Raw genomic sequence first — 21783 nt, forward strand, 5'->3', positions numbered from 1 at the left:
AAAGAAAGAAAGAAAGAAAGGAAGAAATGACCTGAAACAGGGTTAGCTGGCAAACCATTTCTAAAGAAGCCACCTGATAACAATTTGAAGCAACCATTAAGATTATGACTGGAGAAAATTATTCCCAAATATTTAAAAGTAATTCCTAAGACTAGGGATACAGTTCAGCAGCACAGCGCCTGTCAGGAGAGGGAGGGAGAGGTAGAGTTCTTGGTACAAAAAAAAAAGTAATTTCTAGCTCTACACTAAAACATGAGTACATTTGCCCTTAAAAAAGAACAAAAGGAAGCATAGGGGAGAACAATAAAGAAGGAGAACATTACAGTGCCTTTTGCTAAGGTCCCTTTGTTCTTCATGTTTGACCTGAGTCCCTTCCTTTCTCCCAAGGTCACCTTTTCTGTGAGGTGAGATTTTCAGACCTTTTGATACGGCTTTATATGCCTATATGCAGCATAATATAATTTATATTAAAACACACACAATGTGGCCATGTGTTACCCATGAGTAAGTGTATACCTGGATATTTCCTGACTTTTTAATGGCAGGTAATCTCAAAGCTCTCCATGGTTTCTGGAGAAACAGAGAGGGCTCTTGGGTCATCCATTCCTCACTTTGGAGCACACATTTATGGTTCCCACTTAGACATTAAAGCTTCGGTGTTGGCAATATCTGGGTTGGGGTCGGAATACACTTAGCATAACTCTGGAAAAACGTAGTTTGCCCGATCTGTTAAAATTTAAAACTGCCTGCTTTTACGACACTGTTGGTTTCTCCAGTGCTTTTCTTAGTAGGGACCAGGGATTAGGAAAAGCAGCGTATGGCTCTCTGATTTTCACAGGCCTTCCCACAACCACTTGCTCTTGGCTCACTGTCCCTGGACTGAGAGCAGAAAAATTGCCACCCAGGGAAAAATAGCTGGAACAAGAGAGAGTCTTAAAGCACGCGGCTGTCACTGTCTCCAACCCAAATGACAGTGGTCGAGGCACTAAAAAGAGAGCCTTCGGTCAGGATGCTAAGCCTGCCGCCCCATGTCGCCACTCCGATGGGAGCCCTTCCCTGAAGCTCCTCCTTCGCATCATTAATTCACCACGTGTTCTCTTCTTGCTTTGCTCTGACAATCCGGAACATGATGGATTCCTTTGCCTTTAACACAGAGTTCATTCTTCATCCTTTGCCCCAACTTTATCATTCACTGTGCAGCAGATGAGGAATAAGAAATCCTGGAGATCTTATTTCAACAGTGACACAACCATGCAATAACATATGCATAAACTTTCAAACTGGAAATCTTTACACTTAAAAAAAAGTGTCTGCATCACCCAGGGAACAGACTAGAGATACAGGAATAAATCCATGTAGACATCAGTCTACAGCCGACTGATTCTCTCCAAAGGTGCTGAAAACACTGGCGAAAGGGCTTCTTTAGCCAACGGCACTGGTACCCTGATGCACACAGAGGGAGACTGCAAGCGGATCTTCCCAGCCCTCAGCATGTGCAAAAATCCTCTCCAAATGGGTCAGAGACACAAGGGGACGAGCTTTGGCTAAGGAAATTTTAAAAGGACAATGAATAAAGTAACAAGTTGAGCTGAAAGTAAACAAGAGGGAGGAAAGGGGCGAGGTGTACACAGGTACAGAAGAAAGGGGACAGAAACAACTGAAACGTGCGCACAGGTATACGGAAGTATCTGTGACTCCATCAGCCTGTAAATAAAACATTGAAATGCGTCTGAGCTGAATCAGCAGGACTCAGAGATTTAAGTAGCCTATGTAAACATGAGTAGTAATCAGGTATGGCAACCTACGAATCCATGTCAAATCATCCATTCCCGCAGAGGATCTTCCAACTAACTGAGTTTTGTTCCTTTTTTTTTTTTGTGCTTGGAATCAAACTCAGGACCTTGTGCTTGCCAGGCAGGTGCTGTGCTGCTGAGCTATGTCCCAGGTCTAAGAGTCCTGTTCTTTAGGTTGTTTTTTTGTTTTGTTTTGTCTTTTGTAAGAGTAGTGATTGTCTTTTCCTACTGTGAGTCTACTATAAAGAAGGTAAAGGATTTTGTTTTGTGTGAATTCATTATGAGTGAAGATATAGACAACCATTTAGAAGAAAAAAAAGACACATTACGATAGCCACTGTAGATCTCCTGTTGTCTTGTTTTGAAATCTGTTGCTTGCATTGTTTTCTTCTGATCTGCTTTGTTCTGTTTAGTTTTACCCCCTGTTTTAAAAATTAAAATTAAATTTTAAAAAAGAATGTAAGGGATGGCAAACCTATAAGGAAGAAAGTAAGAAAACTTCTCTGGATTGAACCCCCAGAAAGATATCATCAAAGTATTATAAATATTTTGAAAGTTATAATAATGTCACTCCAAATATCTTTTTCCTATGCATAATTACACATCAGAGGCCAGATGAACCCACTAAAATACATTTCTATGAAACAGATATGCCATATACACTATTTTTAAAATTAACTTTACTTGAATTTAGCAGTAGAAAACTGACATTAAACTGAAACTTTTTTTTTCATAGGTACCAGAGATGGAACTCATGACCACACGCTTGCAAGGCAGGTGCTTTTGCCCCTGAGCTAAATCCCCAGCCTCAAACTGAAAAACTTATGAATTTTAAGTAAAATATTTTGTACCATCAGAGATATTACTTTTTAAAATCCCTTTTGTAGTTCAAAATAATAACAATGATTACACTTTTAAATGATTACAGCTATTCTTAAGCTGTCTGCATCGGTATTAAATAATGTTAACATACTCCGGTGTACGGAAGATGTGGAAACGGTAGCCCTGCATTTGTGGTAGTTTCCTTCTTTAACTTCTAAGGGCTTCGTGATGTTTGCGAGCTCTCTTATAATCCCCAATATAGCCAACTCTGGTTTCCGGTGAGCTCTCAGAACAGCCTTTTCCGGGGCCTTCTCCGCCCTTCACTTTTTATTCTGAGTTCTCCTAATCAATGGCACTTTGCTGTTGAGTTTTCTCTTCAAGGGGACTCAGGGGTGTTGTTCTCACAGGATGCTTTCCGGAGGAAAAATCTCTTTTGACGGCTGAATGACATCTTGTTGGAGGATAATAGGTTGGCAAGGTTTGCTATATCCAGACTGAGAAATGAGGCTGGAGTTGCTGAGTGCTCACTGGGTCACCTGCTGTGGCCCAAATACAGCCATACTTGAGGGTGGAGGAGGAGGAGGAGGAGGGGGAAGAGGGGGAGGAGGGGGAGGAGGGGGAGGAGAGGAGGGGGAGGAGGGGGAGGAGGGGGGGAGGAGGAGGGGGAGGAGGGGGAGGAGGAGGGGGAGGAGGGGGAGGAGGGGGAGGAGGAGGGGGAGAAGGGGGAGGAGGGGGAGGAAGGGAGGGGGAGGAGGGGGGGAGGAGGAGGAACAGAAGGAGGGGAAGGAGGAGGGGAAGGAGGAGGGGGAGGAGGAGGAGGAAGAGAAGGAGAGGAGGAGGGGGGAGGAGGGGGAAGAGAAGGAAGAGGAAGAGAAGGAAGAGAAGAAGGAGGAGGAGGAAGAGAAGGAAGAGAAGGAGGAGGAGGAGAAGGGGGAGGAGGAGGAGGAAGAAGAGAAGGAAGAGAAGGAGGAGGAGGAGGGGGAGGAGAAGGGGGAGGAGGAGGAGGGGGAGGAGGAAGAACAGATCCTCTGGTGCTTCTGTGGTGCGCTAGGAGAGGCTGCCCAGCAGGAGGACCAGTCCCACACTGCACCCCAGCTCTTGGGTTAGTTTCCCTGGAATGCAAAGGAGGGGCACTGAGGCCAGGTCTAGCAAATTCCAGGCTGCCAGGAAGCTGAGAGAAACGTCTGCCACCTGAAAGCCCAGCCCTCTGAGGAATGAAGCAGGGAAAAACTAACCAATCACAAAGCAAAGCAAAAGCAAATGAAAGGGAGCCGTGAGGACAGGAGGAAATGAAAAGTGGATGATTAGGCACAGCTGGGCCATTCAGAGGGGCTTAACGTCTCTCAGCCTTGGAAGAGCTCTGCTCTCCAGAGCTCACGCCCGGCTGGCACAGCCAGGGTGGATGGGAGCAGCCCCGTTTCCCTGGAGCAGACCCCACACTGGGGGTGTAGGCTGGTGGTCCCCGCTAATCCAGGGTGGTTTGTGTGCTGACTGGTACACGCAAGAGACAATGACTGAAGAAAAAGAAAACAGGAAAAACCAGGTGAAACTGGAAACATTTACAGACCTCACACTATTTGTTCCTTTAGTGGTCACCGGTGTGGCAGATTCCTGTCATCTTCATCTGCCTTACACCCACCTTTGCCAAATAACCTCCCACTTTCCTATGGGAAATTTCCTCCTGTGCTCTCCACTGGGGTAATCTTGGCACAAAATAATTGTAAATATCTCCTTTTACTACTGAGACTAAGGGAGCCATCTCTGGTCAGCCGTGAAAGGGTACTCTGTCCCTAAACTCTGACTCTTGATAAAGTATTAAAGTGTAAATTGTTGGAGGCCATTTGTGATGGCCATGGTGGAGGTTGTGGTGTCATGACAGAGGTAGTGGCCTCATGGCAGAGGGGGTGGTGTCATGGTGGAGGCATTTGTGGGCATGGTGGGGAGGGTGACAGATGGAGGAGTGTTGGCCATCGTGGGGGAGAGGTGGCCATGTGGAGGGTGTGGTGGCCATAGTGAGGGGGAGGTGATCATGTGGAGGGAAAGATGTCCGTGGTAGAGGGCCAGGTAGCCATGGTGGAGGGGGTAGTCTGTGGTGCAGGCAGCAGTGGCCACAGCATCTGCACTTGAGACAGAGCAGCTCCCCGTGTTAAGGCTCTACCAAATCTCCACTGACAGAAAGGGACCAAAGTTGCTTTCTGTTTCATGAAGTTCAGAACCTGAATTTAGGCAAAAGAGTCGGCAGGATTGTAATTTTTGTAAAACTCCAGAATCATACTTAGCCCTGAGGACCTAAATGGACAGCCAAGGAGTGGGGAAAAGGCACAGAGGAGGAGGTGCTCCTTGGGCCAGGAGACAAGTGAGCAGGTCCTTAGCTGGGGCTTACAGTCATGGCTAAGTCCAGAGAAAACCCTTAGGCCTTCCAGAGAGTGGGCCAGGGCTGGTAAACTCTGGATGTGTTTCTTTCCAGAGTTCATGCTGGAGCTGAAACTCCAAAACAGGGCCTTTGGAAAGTGATTCACCTGGAAGGCTCCATCTCACAAGTGGGCACTCAGAGAGCTGCCTGGCCCTTTAGCCCCTTCTGCCCTCTGAGGACAACTGAGTTCCTTCCCTCTGAAGGACTCAATAGCAAGGCGCCATCCTGGAAGCCAAGAGGCAGCCCCGCAGGACTCGAAATCGGCCAGTGCCCGGGTTTGCCAGTGGGAACCACCCAGACGAGGTACCCTGGGGCAGTAGCAGGAGTGGACTAAGGTGGTGGCCAGCAGAGCGTGTGCTCTCAGGATGACCCTGGGCCTGAGGCTGAGGGTGCTGGGGCTGCCTGGGGCTCTAGGTGAGAACAGTCCACACAGGGCTTGTTTCCCAGTCAGGTTGTTTCTTCCTCCAAAGTCCCTGCACGCCCAGTGGCCTGCAGAAAGGCTACACTCCTGCCACAGCTGCCACTTGCAGCACGGTGACACTTGAGGAGCCAGTCTGGAAAATGTCGGAGAGTCCTCAGACTCCACACAGAAGCGGCGCTTCCACTGCCTGGCTCTCTAAACCCGCCTTTCCCGGTTTATGGCAGCGCTGATTACCAGGGTGCTCGCTAGCATAGCCTGGCACTGACGTGTAAATCATACCCGAGCCCCTTCCTGTGCCTCTACTGAGCAGAGCCTGGCTGCGGGCTCAGGCTGGCTGCCTCCCTGAGGCTGCAGGCTTCTCTGCTTCTCCTCCTGATCCTCTTCTGCTGCAAGAAAAGCACATTGCTTGTAGTGGAAGCTGGCATTCAGTCAAAGAGTGGTGCGAAACCCCAAGCTTCGATGTTACTTTATTCTGTCCTTTGTAAGAAGGCTGCTTGCAAAACACAGCCGAGGAAGAACCAAAGGGCTGGGCCACAGCAAAGGAAGAAACAAAGCCCAAGTGAGGTCCTCTGCCTGGGCCGCTGCTGGTTATCCCGAGGCGGGCCCTCCGGAATCCAGCTCTAAGGAAACTGGAAAGGGCCTGGGGTCAGACTGGTGTGTCTGATGGTCCTTTCTTTCATAGCATTAGCAATAAAACGTAGAGATTAGGGAACCCTAGTGATGCATGTCAAAGGCTTCTTTTTATGCCAAACAAGTAAAATACAATCTGCCCACTCACCCTGTCACACAGCTGCAGGACTAGAGCTGGACTTATCCTAGGCATTTCTGCAAAATTCTGTTCACAGCACAAAATTACAATTTACCCTAAGGTATTAACCTTTCAGGTTATGTTAAAAATATATGGTCTTTCGGTTACCCTGCCCTATCCCCTGAAAAAGTATATGGTCCAGCCAGGCCGTGGCCAGGTGGCACATCCCTGTAATCCCAGCACTTTTGAGGCAGAGACAGGAAGATCACTGTGAACGTGAGGCCAGCATGGGCTGCAGAATGAGTGGACGGCCAGCCTGAACTGTGTAGTAAGACCTTGTCTAAAAAAAAAAAAGTATATGATCTTGTATAAATGTCAAATTTTGAAACAATGAATATTTTTCTGAACCAGTTAAAGTTGAAAGAATTCCTCTGAGCAGCTTAGATGCCCAGGAGAACACCCGCAGAAGCCATGTTGCTGTGGGAATGCACAAGGTTCACCAGTCCAGAGAGGGCACTACAGGGCATGTGCAGCTGTTACCTGGCTGGCTGTCCTCGCCCACCTGTGCTGCGCTCAGAGTGGACACCGTGTTTACTAGGTGAGTAAATGCACTGCTTTCCTCAGCAGGGAGAGCCTGACATGCTGCCTGCTGCTTCAGCAAGCTCAGTGACAGCTCCTGGGCTGGGGAGTTTTAAAGAGCCGCTGTCTCAGGGAAGTGGGTGGCAACTATCAGCGCTGATGGAGAGAAGTGAGTCTCCTGGACTGCCTGGAGCTCTTGTCAAAAGGTAGACTCTGATTCATTAGATGTCTTAGTTCATTTTGTATTGCTATTACAGAATACCACAGGCTCAGTCATTTTTAAAGAAAATAAATTTACTTCTTACTGTTCTAGAAAGCAGGAAACCTAAGCTTGGAAGCCACACGTGGTGAAAGTTTCCTCCCTCATTCCATGAGGCCACACTGTCCAGCACTCTCACTTTAAGCTTGAGGCTACAGCACAGGCTTTGGGGGGACGTATTCAAACCATCACTTAGGCCGGGTGTGGAGCTGAGATTCTGCGCTGTCACTGGGCTCCAGGGAGCTGACCCTGCTGCTCACAGGCATCCTTTGGGCAGCGAGAGTATCCATGACAACTCTTGGGAGATTCACATCACTAACCGTGGGATTACTTCCATCTAAGAATCCTGTTGCTGAACCTTTTGTTAAAAAAGCCGGTGTTGTGCACTCTGGTGGGAAGTAACTTTCAGATATAGAAATCTATCTCTGTATTTATGTAAATTCAGAGATCTCTGTGCTGGGGACTGTGATTAAAGGAAGGGGAGGTGTGTGTCTGTATTTTCACACTAGAAAAAAAAGCATTTCTGGTGGCTATGCTTCTACTAAAATACTCAGCATATGTGTGCTGCATTTCACAATGAATCTACTCAGCTCGATGCATTTAAAATATGTCAAATGCTTCACAAGCAGAAAATACACAACCTGTGTGCAGCCCAGGAGACACTGAAAGCCCCTGGCTGCTACTCTCAGCAAAATGAGATCTTTCCAATTGCTACAGCTTCTCCACTGCACTTATTTCCCTGGTCATCAGCTGTCCATCCAGGGTCCAGGTTTGCACTTTTCCCTAATGCTCTTCTCTCACCTGACCTGGGAAGCCTGAGAAAGCCATCATTTGCCCCAGGAGCTGACCACACAATCCTCTCCCAACCACAGAGCATCAGGACATTGGCCCTGAAGATAAGATCACACAAGTGACTGACTGCTCTGGGCATGAGGATGCAAGTCCAGAGGGAATGGAGAAGAGTAGCAAATCTTACTTGTTCACTACCAAGAGCCAGAGCCTGAAAGACCAGGCTCATTGCATCCATTCTCCCTCTGCTCATTCTGCTGCCATTAGAAGGCGATGGAGGGTGAACAAGAAAAAGGCATTTTCAGAAACACATGGACATTAGAGAGCATTTCCCAGGCTACTTCCTCTGCTTCTACACCACAGGTCACATCTTTGTGTCCAGAATGACCAGTCCCACAGCCTGTGTAGAGTGTGGAGAGAATCCAGGGATGGTGGTTCCAAGCTGTGCTATCATAGTTTTCCACTAGCACTGTCTGCTTCCAGACGGGGTGGCAGACAGCAGGCATGGAAGTCTTACCTGCATTAGATTCAAGATTCTCTTTGGAAGCCTGAGGTGCCGCGATGCAAGAGTGCTAAAGTCCAGACCCAAATGCTGCTGCATGAAGACCCCATCCCTAGTGCTGTTGATTTCAGATCTGTTTTTAATCAGCAGGGAACTTTCTGTTGTGCTTTATTTTTCAGCTTGAAAAGGGCTAAACTGATAAGAGACAATGTGTGTCCTTTGTGGTCAGTTGATCACACGAGCAAAAAATGCTCAAGATAAGAATGACAAAAATTATAAAAAATCACAGTGCCGCTGTGACCTTTGAGCAACATGGAGGAAATCACACTACAGCAGATACTCATTTTTCCAGCCTTCATGCTTTTTAGCCACGAGAAGTAAAGAAAACATTTCCCCCTACCCTTTAATTCAGTGTTTCCCCTGTCCAGCTTGTCTTTCTTGGTAAATTAAATGGCTGAAATGTACAAGCTTTTCTTATTTTCCTAGCTCATATGAGCCAGCTTTCAAATGCCTCTGAACCCTTCCTTTACTCTTCCATTCAAATTTCTAACCCAGTTCTTCCAAAGAGAGGTTATATAGTGTTGAACTCAAGTAAGGTATCCTGCACATAGTAGACCCTCCATAAATGCTCAGTTAGATTAATAATTCCTTTCTCCATCTTAGCCTAATGGAGAATTGCAGACGCTGGGGAATGTGCTAGTAACACCTTGATTCCCCAGTCTCTTCTGCATATGCTACCCAAGACTTATCATCGAGACTCCAGATTTCACCTGTGTCCTTGGAAGAGCTGCCCGAGGAAGAGCCCTTTCCCCCTCAGCGCTGCGCTGCAGACAAGCAGGGAGTGCCTGGCAGCCTCGGCAGCAGCACCTGTCAGCACAAGGCCGGTAGGTCCAGGAGAGGGGACCTCGATAGCGCCATCCTGGCAGGGCCACTGTGTGAAAGAGGAGCCACGCACTTGCAAAATGAGGGCAAGCGCACTGCCCAGATCTTCTGAAATCACAAAATTAGTCATGAGCTGAAATAATCATTTCTTTGTCTTTTCTCCTCTTGCTGCTGTAAACAGCTCTGCTCTCGGTGTTACGCCTGACCGCAGCGCCCCCTAGTGGCGGCAGGCCGGCGCACGCAGGCCTGCACTGGCTCGGCGCCGGTGCCTCACGGTCTGCACATCCTCAGGATCCCCAGGCTTCTGCTCACGGGAGCCTGAGCACTTGATCACCTTGGCTGGTCTCATTTTATTTCTCAGGGTCTTAGCTTAGTCTTTTGATTTTCAATGCGCACAAACGCGTCTACGCCAAAAGTGTGGGCATGGAGGAGACATTGGGGCCAAGGATGCCCTGGGGTGGGGCAAGGAAAGAGACTGGAAAGGGAATGGAGAGTCTGGCAACCCTCAGGTCCTCTGGGCCTGTGCTGTCTGTGGGACTGGAGCCCTGCTTTGCCTTGAAACCCACCCAGAGGGACCCACCATCTGAGTGAGGCCGGCACAGCAGGCCTGGCTCGGAGACACCCCTCAGCGACCTGCTCCGCACCAGGTGGCTGCCCCAGGCATGCAGCAAAAACACAGCGGCCTCCCGGAGAGAGCCCTTTATTTAGTAAGCAGCAGAATGTTCCCTTTCTTCCCAGGAAGCAACTCCAGGAAGCCTCAGCTCCTTGCCTGGATGACAGCAGAGCAACTTTCTTAAAGAAAATCTAAGTGCAAAAGCTTGTTGGAAACCACATCCCCAGAGAGGCTTTGATCCCTAAACCCAGGGTTTGGATCCACGCCTAGACTACAGCCATGAAAAGAATCTAAACAGTCAAAGGCCTCCACAGCCCTCCTCGGATGAAAGGCTGGGAAGGAGCAGGAAATAGATTTGTGAAAACCTACAGGGAGCCGAGCCTCTGCTGGGAGCTTCCTCACTGGCCTCTGTCCCAGTTCATTTTCTCTTGCTATTGCAGAATACCTGGGCCTGGGAACCACATGAAGGAAAGAAAGTTCTTACGGTGCCTGGAGGCTGGAAGGCCTAGTGGAAGGGCTGCGTGAGTCCTGCACACAGGAGACAAAGCCAAGCTGGCCCTGCAACAGATCCTCTGTTCCTCCCCTGGTCCATGAATGAGCGAGGTCACTCCAGAGAACACCGCCCTCAGACCCCTGGACCCCACCTCTCAGTCCCTCATAGGGGGGATCAGACTTCAGCCTGAGTTTGGGGGGGCGTTCGCGCCACAGCACCTGAGCTCACTCTAAAACCCTGCGGAGAAAACCTGCCTGTGAAACCTTGAATTCCCGTGGAAGACAAATGAGGGACAAACAGGACTGTTTGATGCAGGAGTCTGCATCTCCTGGGCTCTGCAAATGATTAAATTGATTCAAATATGACTGACACTGAGCTGTGTGGTTTGGGCACCAATTAATAAATTCTGATAAAGTTGGCAGAAGAGGGCTTTGAGTTAAGTAGAAGGAAACAAAGAAGAAAACCCAGCTCTTGTACTTTCTGCTTTAAACTGTCGGGGAGCACATAGATCAGTTCTCCCAGGACTTATTACAAAGACTCAGAGGATGTTAAATCCACTGGGAAGAGCCAGGAGCGCTGTGTGTTGCAGGGAAATGTGACTTAGTCAATAAAGGAACAGTAGATCCTTTTAACTGTGTGTCACCTTGGTGCTTCTCAGCCATGCAAAGGGTGGGTGTCCGAACCAATAGATCCAGAACTCAGCTTCCAGCGAGACCTCAAGGGACCTAGGCACTTTCAGGCGGAGTCCCCTCTTGTCTCAGCCTGCCCTTTCCCTGGCTATCAACCCAGATATGAACAAAGGGCAGCCCCTTCCCACCCGACCTTAGTTGCTGGGCACCAGCTTCTCCTCAGCCCCGCATGTAACACATCTCAGTCTCACCTCCTCACTGTCCGCAGCCTGCTTCCCTGACGTGGCTTTTGTGGAGCTGCTTGGTGTACTCTCGATGTCCAGATCCACAAACCTCTTCCCAGGTTTACGGTTGCAGGAAGCATCTCTGATCTCGTGTCACCAGGCCCTTGTCTCAAGCCTCCTCTCCAAATCTGTCCTTTCCAAGCTCCTCAGAGCCAACCCCTCTAAGTGTTGATGCTCACGTTGGCTCAGATCCTGACACCTGGTCTCTACACCAAGCTGGAACCTGCTTTCCCTTCATTTCTTCATCCCAGGGGTATTTCTGAGCTCACACCTGGCATGCTTCCAGCACTGGGGACACGACGGCCGTGGTGACAGACAAGAGGCCTGGTCTTGCGGACTTAGCTTCTGGTGCTGAGATTGGCCAACTTCCTTTGGAAATATTACCCAGATAGTAAATATTTTAGGCTTTGCAAGCCATATGGTCTCTATAGTAAGTAGAGCGTGGTGGCCGTGACTCAAAACCAGCCCCAGACAATACATAAACAGTGGGCCCAACACTGCTGGTCTGTCCCCTACCTGCTGTGCGGATCAAAGGAAGCCACCCCAGAGGAAATCGGAATGGCTTCCACAACACTGGACACTGTCACCCTGTGTGCAGCCACCTACACCTCCCCCTGGGCCTTTTGGCTATTTCAGTGGCTACATATTCCTGAGGGTTGGATCTGTGATACAGTGTGTAGCTACACCTTCCTCCCTTCTCTACTTTTTTTCTTAAGCCAGCTGAGTTGCACTTTTGGCTCTTACATCCAGAGTCCTGACTGCTACAAAACCCAGTCCTGTTCTTGAACGTGCTTCTCCTGACCCTGGGCAACCTCACCCACCTCCCAGAGTTTCCACCATCACTGCTATGATCTTTATTTCAGGCCCTAACTCTAGCTCTGGGCCCTGTTGCCTTCCAGACATTTCACTCGATGTCATGTAGATATAACACGTCTAACCCGCACCTCTGCACCCAGCCTCCACCCCCTAAACCTCTTCTATGTTTCATAACAACAAAGCTGGTAACAGCAGAGCAGCTATCGCCCCGTGCTTCCCCTGGGCAGGCACTGGAAATGCAGGCATCGGAAGGCTGGCTGTACAGAGAAGGAAATGAGTATCAGAGAGTCTCAGCCCATAGGAGCAATTTAGGGCGTGTATATTGTTTTTGTTTTAATACAAAAGATGTCAGTGTATGATCATTGTTTCTAAGATGAGACCTCAGCATTCAGGTTTAATTGTAGCATTGGCATTTTGCAGTGAGTGGGTTTGGGTTGTGTTTGGGCCCTCAGAAAGGTAATCTCATCTGATTAGTGGCCTAGCGGTGGCCTGATCAGCAGCTGGCCATCCAAAGCCTTGTTCCTCTACTACACCAAGATGGCAGCCCTTCTTAGGGTACGGCACAGTCACTGAGTCTGTCACCCAAGCTAGGAACTCTGTGTCCCGCTGGGGCCCACTGATGCTTCTTCCAGAGTATGTCTCGTTTCTGTCTGTCTGTCCATCTGTCTGTCCGTCTGTCTCTTCCTCCACTGTTTCACCCCAGCTTCTCCCTGAGGTAACACAATAGCCTTCTAAACACCTACCCAGGTCCTTTGCTTGCCCCAGTCCATGCTGTATTTCCTGCATCACAAATCCAACCCTCCAGGAAACAAAAATTTTAAAATCACTGCATGTTCTCACTCCCCTGCTCAGAAATCAGCAACGCCTCCTGCACCATAGAAGTACCTTCTCTGGCAGTCAAGGCTGTTTGCAGTCCAACCCACAACCTTCCTGGTTTTAGGGGTGCATAGCGTGACATTTTGATGTACACACCAAATGCTACAGCCGAGGAAAGAACATACCCACATACCTTTAATTTCTGTCTCACCGACGCATTTAATGCTTTCTTGATCTGCCCACTGCTGCTAGGAAAGAACAGTTTAATCTACTTTCCTAGAGCTATTGAAACTGGTTCTGCTTGGAGGAACCCAAGTGCTCTCTGACTCTCCTTTAATTTCCTTCTCAATTTACACTTCTTCCTGAAAGCACTCCTTAATACTCTCCTCTGCCCTCAACTCTATCTCTGAACTTTGTTTCCTTTCACTAACCCACTGAGGGCCCCTCCCCTGTACTTTTTAGGACACTGCTGTCTTATTTGAAGTTCATTTTCCGTTGTCTTATCTCATCACCTGGTGCGTGTGTTGCTATTTAACTGCATCTTGTTTCCCGAGAGGTCAGGTGGCAAGCAACTTAACAGTTCCTCTGTGGTTCTGCGCTCCTCTCATGCACCTGTGGCTGTAGAGTGGAGTCTCCAGCAGAGCTCTGAAAGCAATGCATGCAAGGGAGCCCACGGCTGGAGATTTGGATTTAATCAGGTGGGTGCAAGGTCCAGGCATGGCTTACTTTGAATCTTTCCAGATGATTCTAAAGTGCAGCCAGGCTTGGGAATATGGGTTAACACACTGCAGACACCCAGAAACTGGCTGATCGATTTTGATTGATTTGCATCCAGATGTGGTTCCAAATTTCATTATTAATTGCTGCAAATTTATCTGGCTTTCATAACCAAGCAACCAGGAAACATTATTTGGGCTGAAGACAATAACAGTGATGCTAAGAAGGAGGATGAAGATGATAAGACCTGAAACAAATTCCGTCTGGTGACCCCCAGCTCCAGACAACAGTTTTCCCCAGGAAATCAGGTCAGCCCATTTGATCTTTGCGAAGTCTTTTCTTCCCTACTTGTGCCTCGTACCTTTCTAGCCACTGCATCCAGGGCTGTGCGAGACGACCGGCTCCCTACTTCAGTGGAGCAGACTCACGGGGAATAACCCAGTTCCTCCTCATCTCCAAGGCCACCATTTATACGTTTAGTTAATTTGTCATTCTGAGGAATGTCTGACACAACTAAGTTCTTTACTTAATGAGGCCTGGCTCCCAGGGAATGGTAGGGACACAGCCTTCTAGTCCTTGGCCTGAATTGTTCTTGGAAGAGAGGAAGTTTTTGACACTTTTGTCACTGTTCAAAGAGATTTATTTATAAAGTTAGTCCTGGCCCTGTCCCCACATGGGTGATGAGCTCGGCTCTGGCCTGACATTGGGGTCCACCCTCCCCTTGCTCCACTTTTCTTTAGTCAATGCCCACAGGGCATCCACAGATGGCTAGAGAATCCTCTTCATTCAGCCAGGGGTCCCAAAGTTCCTAGCCCGAGCCCTCAGGACCTGGGGACTGTGTAAGCCCCTTTATAGCAGCTGTGATTTGGGAACTTACCTTGGTTAGAAGTTGAATGAGACTGGAGATACAAAACTGGAGCATGTTTTTCTTCTTTAGCCCTGTTTTCATCTAAAGCCAGAAGAAACTATGACCAGTCAGAGAGGATCTGGACCAGAAGGGCCTGCACAGTGCTTAACAGAGGGGCCAGAGCATTGTGGCAGTCAGGAGCACACGCCCCTGCGGTCAGCCTGCCCATGCTTCAGCCCCACATTGACCTCAGGAAATTCATTTCACCCCCAGGGTTTGGTTTCTGCATTTGTAAAATAAGGTAATTATCGTGACAATGGCAGTCCTAGAATGTTCCAGGCCAGGGAAGATAGAGCTTACATTGAGGGTCCTCCGTGATTGTGGTGTTGACCCACATCCTGGTCCGTACAGCCTGGCTGCAGTTTAGCATGTTCATTTTGGGGGAACTGGCTTTCCATTGTGTTGGTCAGCTGAGGGTGTGAGGCAGCTATGGTGTCACCTTGACTAAGAAATGCTTAGTGGATTCAGTTAGCACAGTTCTGGGTGTGTATGGATGATGGGTTTCCTGAAAATAAAAGGCCCACCATGGCGTGGGTGGCACCGGGCAAAGCCTTGTAGCCTCGGTGGAATAAAAAGGGAAAGAAGGAAGTTTCACTTTTGCATCTTTGCAGGCTTCACCGCTGTCTTTGGACGTCAGTCTCCAGGCTTCCAGTGCAGACTTTTTGGCTTCCGGATATGGACTTGCACTGGACTCTGCAGTGGCTCCAGGCCTCCAGCTCTTGACTGGATCCTGCAGTGCAGAGATGCCCCTTTTGCATTCTTCCAATTCTGACTCTGTGAGCTCCACTGTAGGCCTACAATATGATTTTTACGAATATTTCTTATGAAATCTGTTCCTCTAGTGAACCTAACAGGTGCAGAGGGTTAGGGATTCCCATCTTATAGGATGGACCATAACATTACTCAGGATCCAACTGGAAAAGTAGGAACTACAGCAGACCTACCAAACCCAAGCATTTCACTACAAGGAATCCATTATTCAAGCAATGCAAGTGCCAAGAAGCCACGCAGGGGATGAAGAGATGAGCTAGACACTAGCAGGAAGATGCTATCGTGTGGAAGCTAGAAGGAAGTTAGGAGGAGGTAGTATTATCCAGTCCTGAAGAAGCCAGGACCAGGTGGGAGCTAAAACACACAGAGAGCTGCTGGGAAGAACAGAGACCATGTTGGAAGGAACTGTCCAGGGGAAGCTGTAGCCTTTGAAGGAGACACTGCCATTGCCAGAGGCACCATAGTAAGCAGAGAGAGATGGAGAGAGACACCTTTGCTTCCCTTGTTTTATCCCAACCACGGAGCAAGCGAGGCTGGGAACTGTTCCTAGTGAAACAGAGACTGGAGGATAGGCTGGAGAAAAGACAGACTGTGGACAAGCAGCCTCTTTTCCTGCTTCCTAAGCACACAAAGCTCCCAGTGCCAACCCAGAATATCTCCTTGGGAGGATTAACTCCCACTTGCCAAGTGTCAGAGGCACTGGGTAAACTGAGCCAGGAGGATCCTGGAGCCACGCTGCACACCCTGCATCACTGTGCTAGAAGAAGAAATGCTGCTGGGATTTGGAGGAATTTGATTTGCTTGTGTTCTTTAATTTTTTTCTGGCAGTACTTTTTTTTTTTTTACCATTAATCTGGATTTTACTTTGTTTTGTTCTGTTTTCTTCACATTCTCAACACATCTTTGGAAGATTAATTTAAACCAAATCTGCAAGTTCCCAAGGGGCTAATCCGTTTTTCTGACTTTTTGAATAAAGAACAACTATTATTTCTTATCAACGGAAAAGCACACCTCGCAGAGTTGAAAGCCTGTGGCTGCCTGCTTCCTTGGCAATGCGGAGGCTTCAGGCAGGGATGTTGGAGGGGGGGACCCTCCGTGCAGGCTCGGTTTCTCTTGGGACTTGTTACGTGATGGTAGAGGAAGGAAGAAGAGAATGGGCTTTGTCGGACCAGGTGAAGACTTTAGGACCATGGAGCCCTGCGTGCCCTTACCCTCCTCCCCCCAGTTCTGCAACAGAGTCAGGTTCCTCTCAGCCAAGGAACAAATGAAGACTGGCATCCTTCCCATCAAGGATTTATTATCCCCTCAGAGCAGCCCTTAGCCCAAGGGAACCAGTGTATAAGGACCTCATTTGCGAGGCACTGGTGGCAGGGTCCCCACAGGACTGCGCCGCAGGGGTAACACGCCCTGTGAAGCAACCTCGCTGGCTGCTTTCCCTCTACTGTCTCACTTCCCTACCCATCAGGAAACTGGAACTCTGTCTCTGAAAATGCTCTTGGGAAACTCAAACTAGGACATGACCAACTTGCGCTAGAAACCTCCACCAAAGGGCATCCTCAAAGTATCGGCCTGAGAAACCCTTTTCCCATAGTGCAGCTTGAGGAACCCCTAGGGTTCCAGAGCACACTCTTTGGGAAGTGCCGTTCTCACCTCCGTGCTGGACCCAGGCCTGCCGCAGAGGGCTTGAGAGGAGACAAGGCAAGAATGGGGTCAACAATCAAGGCAAGGCGTGAGGCAAGAAAAACGCCGACTGGGGGGTGTGGGTCGCTAGCTTGAGGGAGGACTCACTAGGTAGCAAAGGCCCAGATGTCAGGAAGTGACGGGCATCTGCTCTCCCCTCGGTTGGGGCTGCTTTGAGACCCAGTCCTCATACTTTCAGATCAGTTTGGGGGTAATGCACACAGTCCCTGTTGGTATAGGGTTCACTGTCTGTGAGGTAATTAACCCTCCTGCTCTGCTTCTGTCTCTTAGGAAGTCGTACCAATCTCCTAAAGCTTCAAGACTGAGAGGCAAAGATGTTTCAGGATTGGGCAATTAATTATGTTAAGAAATTCAACGTCTTAGACAAAAGGAGGATGATGGGGAACTTTTTCTCAACAACTTGACTCAAGCAGAATTGATTCCAGGCCTGAGAAGTATTCAGGCAGCCTGGGGCCTGCAGTATACATGCAGGATCATTTGCGGTGGGAAAGTTTCACCTGTGCCCTGCTATCAAAGCACAGGCATTTAGTAAAGCTGGGGATGCAGAAGCAATGAGGAGAGAAATCAACCATGAAACGCTGGTCAAAACTGCGTTTGGAGCTTGGTCATCACAGAGACGCGTGGAGTTGCCCTCCACATTTCAACACAGACTGGGAGACTTAGCTTGCCTCTAAAAGGATGAGGCAGGTCCTTTCCAGAACCTTCCATGGCACCATGCAGGAAATCCCCGGCACATGCAGTGCCTGCCTGGACCTGATGGAGTGAAGTGTTCCCAGTGTGTCCTGGCTTCTTACCCTTGAATGGGCCCGAGGGGCACTTTACACTTGGGATCTGAAGAATTAAGAGAAATAAAGGAGGTCTAGAGAGCAGGACCAGATGGTAGAATTTTTCAGGGTGGCTGGGAAATGTAAGCTCCCACCTACTGCAGCAAAATGGATGGGAAAGAAAGCAGGAACGTTTTCAGAATGGCTGCTGTCCAGGACTGGAGCGCTTGCTTCTCAGTTACTCGTGAGTTTTGGACAGGATTCCCTTGACCTCAAAGCCACTTCAGGACTAGGGTTGTGGATCACGGACTAAAAAGCTACATGGATGAACACCCAGAGTCTGATGCCTGCACACTCGAGGGATGGCTGGCAACCAGCAGAGCCATGCTCAGCCCCTCCGGCCCTCGTTCACAGCCGGTCATCCTGAATCATCCCCCCTTCCCATCCTTCTTCCTCTTCCAGTTCTACCGCAGTCAGCAGTCATTTTCGGACTTTCCAAAAGTTCTCCAGTTACAGTCCCTGGGCTTCCTTTGGGGCTGAGGAGAAAGGTCAGCTCCTGCCGCCGTCATTGATCCTTGCTGTCTCTCAGTATTGTAAGCCTCCAGGCTGAGCACCGTTGGTTCGGTTCCATTCCTGGGTCTCCTTGATACCCGTGCCCACTAAGCACAACTTGCCCTCCCTCCCTTGTGGCTGAAACACAGGAAGTCTTTGTCAGGTCCCCAGAACCGGCGCTGCTCCTGTCCTGTGCGTCATGATGTCCTCACTTCCCCACACAGTGTCTGGCCCAGAATAAGGGCTCATTAAGCATCTATCAATTTCTAGACACAACTTCAGTGTTAGGTCTCAGCCTGGGAGAAACGTCAATAAGAACTAGGAATTTACATCAAGGCTCTTAAGCGTGCTAACAGAGATTCCAGAAAGCCAGAGGCACTTGGATGAACTAGAAATCTCAGATAAGAAGGTGCTATTTCTGATCAATAGCCGACTCACTAATGATTTAACAAAGCCAGTAGCTCCTGGGACCCCTTGACCTTACCGCACAGAACTGCCTTTCTCCTGGGACTTGCACAAAATAGCCCTCTCCTGGCTCAGCTGATTTTCCCAGCTGGGCTGCACTTTCCTGGGCCCCATGCCCACTTGGTGCATTTGCTTCCCATCATCTTCCTCCTCATTCTTCCTGGAAGCTGGAGCCGATAAAATCCAGATTTCCTTAGGTTTGCGATGACACTGTTTTGTTTTGCATTGTTTTGTTTTGTTTTGTCTTGTTTTGTTTCTGTATTGCTCAATTTCTAATTATTTTTTCACAAATATTTTTAGTGCTTACTGTGAGCCAAGACCTCGGCTGGGCAATACAGTAACTGTCCCTGCCACTAAGAGGTGCAACACAGCCAGCCAGACAGACACAGCCAGAAGGGGAGGAGGATGTGTCCCATCAGGGTGGGGCGGGGCCAGGCAGAAGCAGGAAGGACATGGGTGGATGGAGGCTGGGTTCTGTGCAGAGCACAGTGGGAGGGGGAAAGTGGAAGTGGGAAAGGTCTTCCAGAAGAGGATCTGTAGGAGGGAGTGAGCCCAGTGGAGAAGCAATCAGAAGACGTTCCGAATCCTCTGTCCTGATGATCACCGCACCTTTTCACCCGAGCCTCCTTCACACCTCCTCCAAGGCCCAGATCACGGACTGCTGCCTCCGTGCTCTGCCAACCTCTGGGATGAAGCTCTCTGGTTTCTCCAAGTATGAGTGGGCCCAAAACAATAAGACCTCTCACACTGCATCACTGTCGTGTGCACAGGAGCCTGCCTCCCGGATGAACGGGAAAGCCAGGTTCTTTTCATCTCTGTAGTTGTAGGGTAGCTTAGTGCCTGGAGCCTAGTGGATGCTCATAAATTCTTGTTGAATTTAAATCATCAAACCTTAAGACAGGTTACTAAGGTCATAATTATTTTGCAGACATCAGCTTGGATAAGCGTTGGTACCTGTTGTAGTGGCATTAATTTGAATATGTTGGGCCACATTGATGAAACAAATGTTCAGCCCAGCACAGCTTTATGTCTCATTTAACATGTTAGAAATTTACTTCTCACTCACATCACCTGTTCTATTCAGGTCCAGTTGTGGTAGAAATAGAGTGGGGAAGAGGGACTCTTCTTTATATGCCTCCTCAGAAACAGCATAATGGCAGCTTCATCATTTGAAATGTCATCTGTGGCCAAAGCAGGGAAGAAACTTTAAGTTTTGTCCTGGCTTTTCCATGCATCTGTGCACATTGACATGTGGTACTTCTTCCTAAGTTTATTCACCAGAACTGCAAGGGAGGTGCGAAAATTCTGCCCCACAAAGAGAGGTCACTGGGAATGAAGCAGATGCAATGTTTGGGAGACCACTGACTTGCTGTGGGAGGAACAGCACTTCCCTTCCCTTTTCTACAACCACCAAGGAAAGAGGCAGCCCTGGAGGCAAGCAGGCGCTCACAGCAGGCAAACACCGCTCTCCAGGCTGAGGTCCTAGGAACACTTTCCCCTGAAAACGCAGTAGGACCAGGTTGACTGGCCCTGGCTTTCGTTCCTTTGTACAGTTGCTGTCACCATCAGGGAGCCTCCATCTGCACTGCAAGTGCCAGAAGCCACCTGGGCCACTCCTCTCCGGCACCGTGTCTCAGGTTTCTCCCCAGGGCCGCTCCATCCCAAAGACTTCATTTTGCACAGAGCTGCAAAACATGATTATATGGCATCTTGCACTTCACTGTCTTGGCTTTCAGATTTTCCTCTGCTCTTGTCCTCGTTCTTCTCTCTGGTGCTGGTCCTTTGAATCACTTCTTGTGCTCTTGTCTCACTTTAATCAGATAGCTCAGATAGCTCATCTCTGGAACTGCTATCACCCAGGGCTTCAAACAAATGACTCTGGGTAATCACTTCTGGAGTCTCTCATCCCTCCCCAGCTCCCTTCCCCTACACAAGCCTATCGTCCTGTGCATCTTCTTCCTGCTCTCAGCTTGGACTCACTCGTGAAAGGCACTTTACCCTGCTTCTGCTTGGGCCCCTTCATCCACACCTTCACTGCTGCCGTCAGTCACTGTTGGTGCTTGCGCTGCACCTCTGACTCAGGGATGCCCACCAACCTGGGTTGCGGTTTAGACCACCGTCTCAGTGCTGGAGTTTGCATGGTCTCTGCTGATCCGCTCTCCCCTTGCTCCCCCTGAGTGGCCCAGAGTTATCATTTATGTGAGTTTCTCTCTCTCTGGCCTTCTGTATGAGCAGCACCAGTGACCCACAGGCCCTCCAGCTAGGGCTCCAGACAGTGCTCGGCTGCCGGGCTACCCGCCAGCCTGGCCAGCCGTGCACCCCAGCCCTCAGCTCTGTGCACCTAGATCGGCCCTGCTGTGAGGGAAAGAAGAGGACAGGGTCCTCCAGGCAGCTCTGGGTCCAGGAGCCCTTCTCGTCCCTCAGAGATGCTGGCCCCTTGCCTTCATCCTTTTCTCTTCTTTAATTTCAGGAAAATCTTAAAGTGCCCATGCCATTGTAGCTTGAGCTGAAAATCTGTGTACCTCATGAAATGATTCTGGCCAACACACTTCCATCTGTTCTTTATGAATTTAGAGAAGAGGGTTGAGTTCAGTGTGAAGGTGACAGTAAGTAGTCTGTGATGAGAGAGAAGGAGAGAGAGAGAGAGAGAGAGAGAGAGAGAGAGAGAGAGAGTCAGACACAGGTAACCCCAACCTGCTCAAGGCTTCTGCAGGCAAACCTCTCTCCTCTGAGTCCTGGCTCCTCCGGTTCACTGAGCCTCAGGAGCTACCCAGCTCCAAACAGCCTTCTAGTTCACAGCTTCTGTGGTGTTACGAATGAACTCTTTTTTGTGTGTATGTGTGTTTTTGAGACAGGGTCTCACTATGCATTTCAGGCTGGCCTTGAGCTCACTTTGTAGCCCAGGCTGGTCTCAAACTCGCAATGATCCTCCTGCCTCAGCCTCCTGAGTGCTCAGATTATAGGCGTGAGCCACCACGCCCGGCTACGAATGAACTCTTTTTTTTTTTCTTTTTCTTTTTCTTTTTTATCGGTACTGGGGATCGAAC

General features: G+C 49.1%; 1 long non-coding RNA gene across 1 annotated transcript; it reads left to right on the forward strand.

Annotated features, from left to right (window-relative positions):
* The first annotated feature begins 5909 nt into the window (after positions 1–5909).
* LOC134476145 (uncharacterized) lies at positions 5910–10946 on the forward strand. Its single transcript, XR_010047679.1, has 2 exons — positions 5910–6795; positions 10262–10946. It is a non-coding gene; the product is annotated as an uncharacterized LOC134476145 (long non-coding RNA).
* Positions 10947–21783: the final 10837 nt, after the last annotated feature.

Source organism: Cavia porcellus, unplaced genomic scaffold, assembly GCF_034190915.1.
Source record: "Cavia porcellus strain 051 isolate PalLab524CR breed Dunkin Hartley unplaced genomic scaffold, mCavPor4.1 scaffold_5, whole genome shotgun sequence".
In the NCBI taxonomy this organism is placed as follows: domain Eukaryota; kingdom Metazoa; phylum Chordata; class Mammalia; order Rodentia; family Caviidae; genus Cavia; species Cavia porcellus.